Here is a 6,000-nt window from a genome sequence, read left to right as displayed (position 1 = left end):
GCATTACAATGGATCTTCTAGCCCCTTTATGATGGAAATTTGGTGGGAAAGGAAATGAGTATAAAGGAGAGATGGCCAAAAGCAAGGAAAAAGAAAATATTAGGTGTAAATGTTTTAAAAAACAATTTTGAAAAATAGTTTTTGATAACCGTTTTTAAAATTGTTCTTTAATTTTTGTAGAACAAAAGTCTATTTTAAAACTTAAAATGTTTTTAATCTGTTTTTAATATTTTTAAATATGTTTTAAAAATAATTTTTATATCTAGTGTTTTATTTTTAATCATTTTACGTGTTTGTATAATTATTTCTTAAAAAAACTCTTAGAAAATAAGTGAAAACAATATAAAACAATTATAAAATATTATCTAAAAATATCATGTTTCTTGTTCTTAAGAATAGAAAACAAAAAATAGTTTTTAGTTGTCAAATGTGTTTTCTATATTTTTTATTGTGGAGAACATAAAATTATTTTAAAAAATAGTCTCCAAACAAATCCTAAGTGCTAGTTTGGATATATTTCATGTTTTGTGTTTTCTAAAATAAAAAAACTTTTATTTAAAAGAAGAAAATTTTATTCAAAAATATAAATTTACCTTGTGTCTTTTAATATCACTTTTGGAAATTTTAAAATATAAGGTAGCAAAATGTTTAAGCAGATTTTAAAATCATTATTTTTCAATGTGAAACTTTTAAGAATTTTTGTATCTTATATAAAAGTTTATATTATCTTTTATTTTAAAAATAGGAAATATGTCCAAATAGACGTTAAATTTAAGAGTGGAATTACAAAAGATTGTTCAAGATGTTGGTTTAGGTATTTGTAAGTATGGTTCAAATTACGTCGGAATATTGGTGATTGAATTGATAAGTTCTAAGGCAAATCTATCTTGTCATCTCATATTGGTATCATATACCTAAGTTAAAATACTAAAAAATAATTAATTTTTTCAAAAAAAAGAAAAAAAAAAGTTAATTGAGATAGAGCTAACAATCTAATGAATCTCTAATTTAAATAAATAAGAATAAAATATAAATACTAAAATATCTAACCAAAACTAAAAAATAATTTGAAAAAAAAAAAAAAAAACCATCACAAGTTTGATTTTCAATCCATTGAGAAATCGTGAGATTTTCTCTACTTGGAGGATCACAAAGTTGATCCAACATTTTGAACCCCTAAGAATTTAAAAATCTTTTAAAATTTTTTTAACCAAATTAAAACTTAGCTAGGTTTTTTTTTTCTCCCTCAAAACAAGTTTTTGGCCAAATTTATGAAAAATATAGAACTAATTTAGCTCTTGGATGTAGGAGAGTTAGGTGCATTGATAAAATATGAAATACAATATGATTCTAGTGAACCAACTTTACAAAAAGATCCTAGAAGTTGAACTTGATTTCTCCTTCTTGATTTCCTCTTTATGTTTGGTAATCTTTTTTATTCTCGTTTTGGAAATCTTCTTACTTAATTACACTTAAAAAGTACCAACCTTGATCTAACATATCTACATATCAGATAATATGAAATATTAAATTTATAATGATGGCATGGTCAAAACTCAAAAATGTAATTGCACAAAAATGTAAATTAAAATTTTAATTCATTTAAAAAAAAAGTCTTTTTTTTTTTACTTTATTTTTCCCTCAAGTTGGAGCTAACCATGGTAGGATGAAAAAATGGGTGGGAACATTATTAAATTTGCAGAGAAGTTGGGATTTTGATAAAAATATCATTTTTTTTAAATATGTGTGAACAAGCATTTTTCACATACATCGTATTCGATGGCTAAGCCCCTTTTGATTAAAAATTACATTTTATTTTTTATTTTTAAAATAATAAACTAAATAAGAACATTAAAACTCTACCTCTTAAAAAAGAAAGAAAAAAAATAAGGCAGTAGTTGTAAAACCCATATCTAGGCCGAGGTTAGGTGACTTATTGGGAAGACTGTGAGACACCTCTTTAAGCTTGAATTTCACTTAGCCTCTACTAATGAGTTGAAGAATTAAAACTTATTTTTAATTGATTAACAAATGGATGGAGAGACAAAGACGAGCATGAGGTCAAGGATGAAAATTTCAGTAAACATCGGGAGGCATGGAAACAATATTGGTATATGGTGATAAGTCTCGATTTTTTCATTTGATCGGTGCTGGCTATGTTTTTTTGCCGATATTTCAACAATAATTCATTGATTTTTCTAGAAAAGGCACGCTTCATGTTGTCATTTTTGTGGGCCCTATGGGCCCTAAGTCACAATCTCCCATACTTCACTATGTCACAAGCATTGCATTTCAATTTTGATTTGAGGAAAATTAAATTTTAGAGTGTTGTTGATGCTAGGCCAACTAGAGTCAGGTTCGTCTAGCTTTGCTGAAGTTAGGTGCACTTCTTCCCTACTTCATGCCTCTTAAAGAATCCGTCTAGCTGTACTGAAGCCATACATGCTTCTTTTCTGCACAAAAAGATGTTCGGACGGGTGGTCCGGGCACGCCCCTCCAACGTTTAAGTCAAACAAGAGTAGCTCTAACTATTTTATGGGAAAGAGTGAGCGTTTGCCACTATAGTGTTGACTGTGCACTCTGACCCTTTCTGTAATGATGATTGTCCTCAGGGCGACTGGACAATCATCTTGATTAAGGGTGGTTGGCAAGTGGGCAGCTGGCAGGTGCCATCTGCTGACGTGCCAAGATCTTGAACCGTGCAATTGTCCATTTAGCATATCAACGTCTTGAATTATGTAAGATTTGAGTGGGCAGTCCTTTCTATCTGGGAGTCCAGGCTACTGATTCTATCTGGCCTTGTGGGAGAAGGGAACCCTCTCACTTTTGATGTCAAACGAAACTTATCTTGACCTGGATGGAATGATCCTAGATGGATTACATATCTGTCTTAAACAACCAAGGGGGTTTGAACTTGAAAGGGACACATGGAAAGAAACAAGGTAAGGTTGTGGCACCGGTGAATTCATGTTTTAATTATTTTATTGACATATATTTATTATATAACATTCAAATTATAATATATAGTATTCCAAAAATAAATTTTTTAATATTTTTATATATAAATATATATTAAAAATTATAGGTTTATAAATTAATACATGTTTTTTTTTGTATATAAATATCATAAATTAATTTTAATCATGTCTTTTGTATAATAATTAAATACAAAATAAATATAAATTAATAGATAAAATTATCAATATTTTAATAAAAAATATTTACACATGCATTATCATTTTTTTTATATCGTTGAATATATCCAAATTAGATAAATGTAAATAAAATATACTTTTAAGTTATAAACATTATTGTTAAATATTATAAATTATATTATATATACATTAATTTGTTTAACAAAACAATTTTAAAATATCTATTATACTTCTAATTTCATTTTTAAAAGTTTTTTTATTACATTTTCATGAGTTTTGATTAATTTTTTATCTAATGATATTTTATATCAAAATATTCGTCGATATTTTTCCGATCTATCCATAAAATCAAAATACCGATATATCCGTTATTACCGATATTTTCGTCCTTATATGAGGTATAACAATCCTAACAAGATATAACGGATCATGCAAGAAGTTATCTACAATAATACATATGAAGAGCGTGGATGAATGGCTCAAATGAAATATCAAAACAAGCCATGAATGGGATCACCTACATATATACAAAATCCTTCAGCATGCATTTTCTTACCAAAAATCAGTTTCTCTCCTTTCTGAATTTCCTTTCTTTTATACCCTCCTTTGCAACTTTATTTTCATGCAATTACCAGCCAGCTCCACAAGCTCTTCCTCATTTTGATCACATATTGCATCAGATTTGGGAACTTCAACATTCAATGGCCATTATTCTGCCATGAAAGACAAACTTCCACCACGAATTTTGCTTTCACCATGTTGGTATATCATGCTTTGGGCTAGAGGACAAATTTTGCCTCTTGAAAAAGACTCGGATGGCATCCTCTTGCATACTTGGATGGCATGTGTGTTATAATTACACATCATGTTGACATTAGCTTGAGGAACATACGATAATTAAGCTTGCACAAAATGCCAAATTTTGCCTCTTGGAAATTTGGAGATCAATATATTTCACATAGGTATTGCATGTCGGTTTGTATCTTCTAATTGTAAAGTTGTCAAAGGCTTAAAATATCCATGCGAAGACGTTTTTTCACTTGATGATATATAGCAATCTCTGCTAGAAATTTCTCCATGCTTATCAACAAATATTGTGGAGCTCACACAAAATGTCAAAAACTATCTGTGATCCCTAAGAGAGTGACTTTCGGGGACCATCATGTGGCTCTATCATGTGAGGTCCTAAGCTGCTCTGAAAAGGAATGAAGCCAAAATATATAAATGGAGAGAAAGAGAGAGTGAAATGTTGAAGCAACTTGTTGCCCCCAAGAGAAGAGATCTTGCTATCAAAGTGATCTCTGGACACCTAACAAAGAAGATTATTTTGGGGGTCCAACAAATCTACATCTATAACACCCTCTTGGTAGCTGCCCATGCACCACTGCAGCTATAAAACCACAAGAGGACAATTCATCATGCCTTAAGGTGCGGCTGGAATGAGAGTCAAGCCATGTGTGATATTTAGTGGAGGATTTTTTTTTTTTTTTTTTTTGCCTCCTAAAACCATGTCACAGTATCTTTCATTCCTTTCCTTGTAGTCCTCCCCACTATCACATTTCACAAAAATAAAAATAAAAAAAAGTAAGTTTGATGGATATTAAAATATATCAAATATTCATATGATCAAATAACTAAAAACTAAATATTTATATAAATTTATATGTATAACCTTATAAATTACACCTAAATGTTTGACTAGAAATATTAAATTTACAATGATAATATGGTCAAAACTCAAAAATATATAATTACAGTAAGGGGGTATTTCGTAGATCTAAACAGTTATTACTTAATGATTTCAGTTAATTTTAAGTTAAATTATAATTAAATTATTTATTTACAATTTATTACTTGATTCTTACTTTAGAGTATTAAGATTGTTTGATAAAATTAACTTAATATTTATTTTAAATTATCAAATTAACATATTTTTTCTCATAAATTATAATTAGGGCAAAAGAGGTTAAGTAATAATAGAAATCATAAAGTAGTAAAAGAGATCATGGAAGTACTTAGACAAATGAAAACCAAAAAGTAAAATGAAGATGTAAAGTTAAGAATAAGTTAACTATTTTTACTTCTTACTTAAAGTTGTTTTTTTATTTTAAATCATATCATAACATTATTTTATTAAACATGATTTATTTAATAACTTATTATTAAATCACTTTAAATTATTAAATTTATTTACTAAACACCCTATAAAACTCAACATGAAAGTTTAATTAAAATTAAAGTTAATTTGTTTTTTTTTTCCCTCAAGTTGAACTAACCCTGTAGGATGAGCAAAACGTGGGAAACGATGATTCATTTGGAGAGAATTTCTTTTATTTTATTTCGAGATGACACAAGGATACAATTAGAGAAGATGGAAGCAACACTGATTCTAACAATGAGGAATATTGTGTCAGCGGTATTGGGTTGTTTCTACACATTACAATGCCTTGGTGTGAACACTTCATTTGAATTCGATACATGAGCGCTACACAATCCTTTTGCTATCAATGTGGTATGCCCTTGACACAAAATTTCAGAGCTGACTCTTAAGCCTTCGTTAGTTACATATTTGCGTGAGATCAAGGGTAGGACCCATATGCATGTATCCCCGGGACACATGCCAAGATAATAGATGTACCTATGAAGATGGTGAAGGAAATAGGGGGTATGGACATCTTTCAATCTAGAAAAGCCTTCTTACATACCCAAGGCAATGCATAATCCAATCATTGTGAGTTCCTATTCCGACGGTTATGAATATCTGCATTTAAAGTAAGAATTCTCTACAAATCGCTAAATATCGGTAATTACAGATATATCAGTACTTCAATTTTATGGATATATC

Source organism: Vitis riparia, chromosome 15 (assembly GCF_004353265.1).
Source record: "Vitis riparia cultivar Riparia Gloire de Montpellier isolate 1030 chromosome 15, EGFV_Vit.rip_1.0, whole genome shotgun sequence".
In the NCBI taxonomy this organism is placed as follows: domain Eukaryota; kingdom Viridiplantae; phylum Streptophyta; class Magnoliopsida; order Vitales; family Vitaceae; genus Vitis; species Vitis riparia.
Note: the sequence above shows the minus strand (reverse complement) of the source record.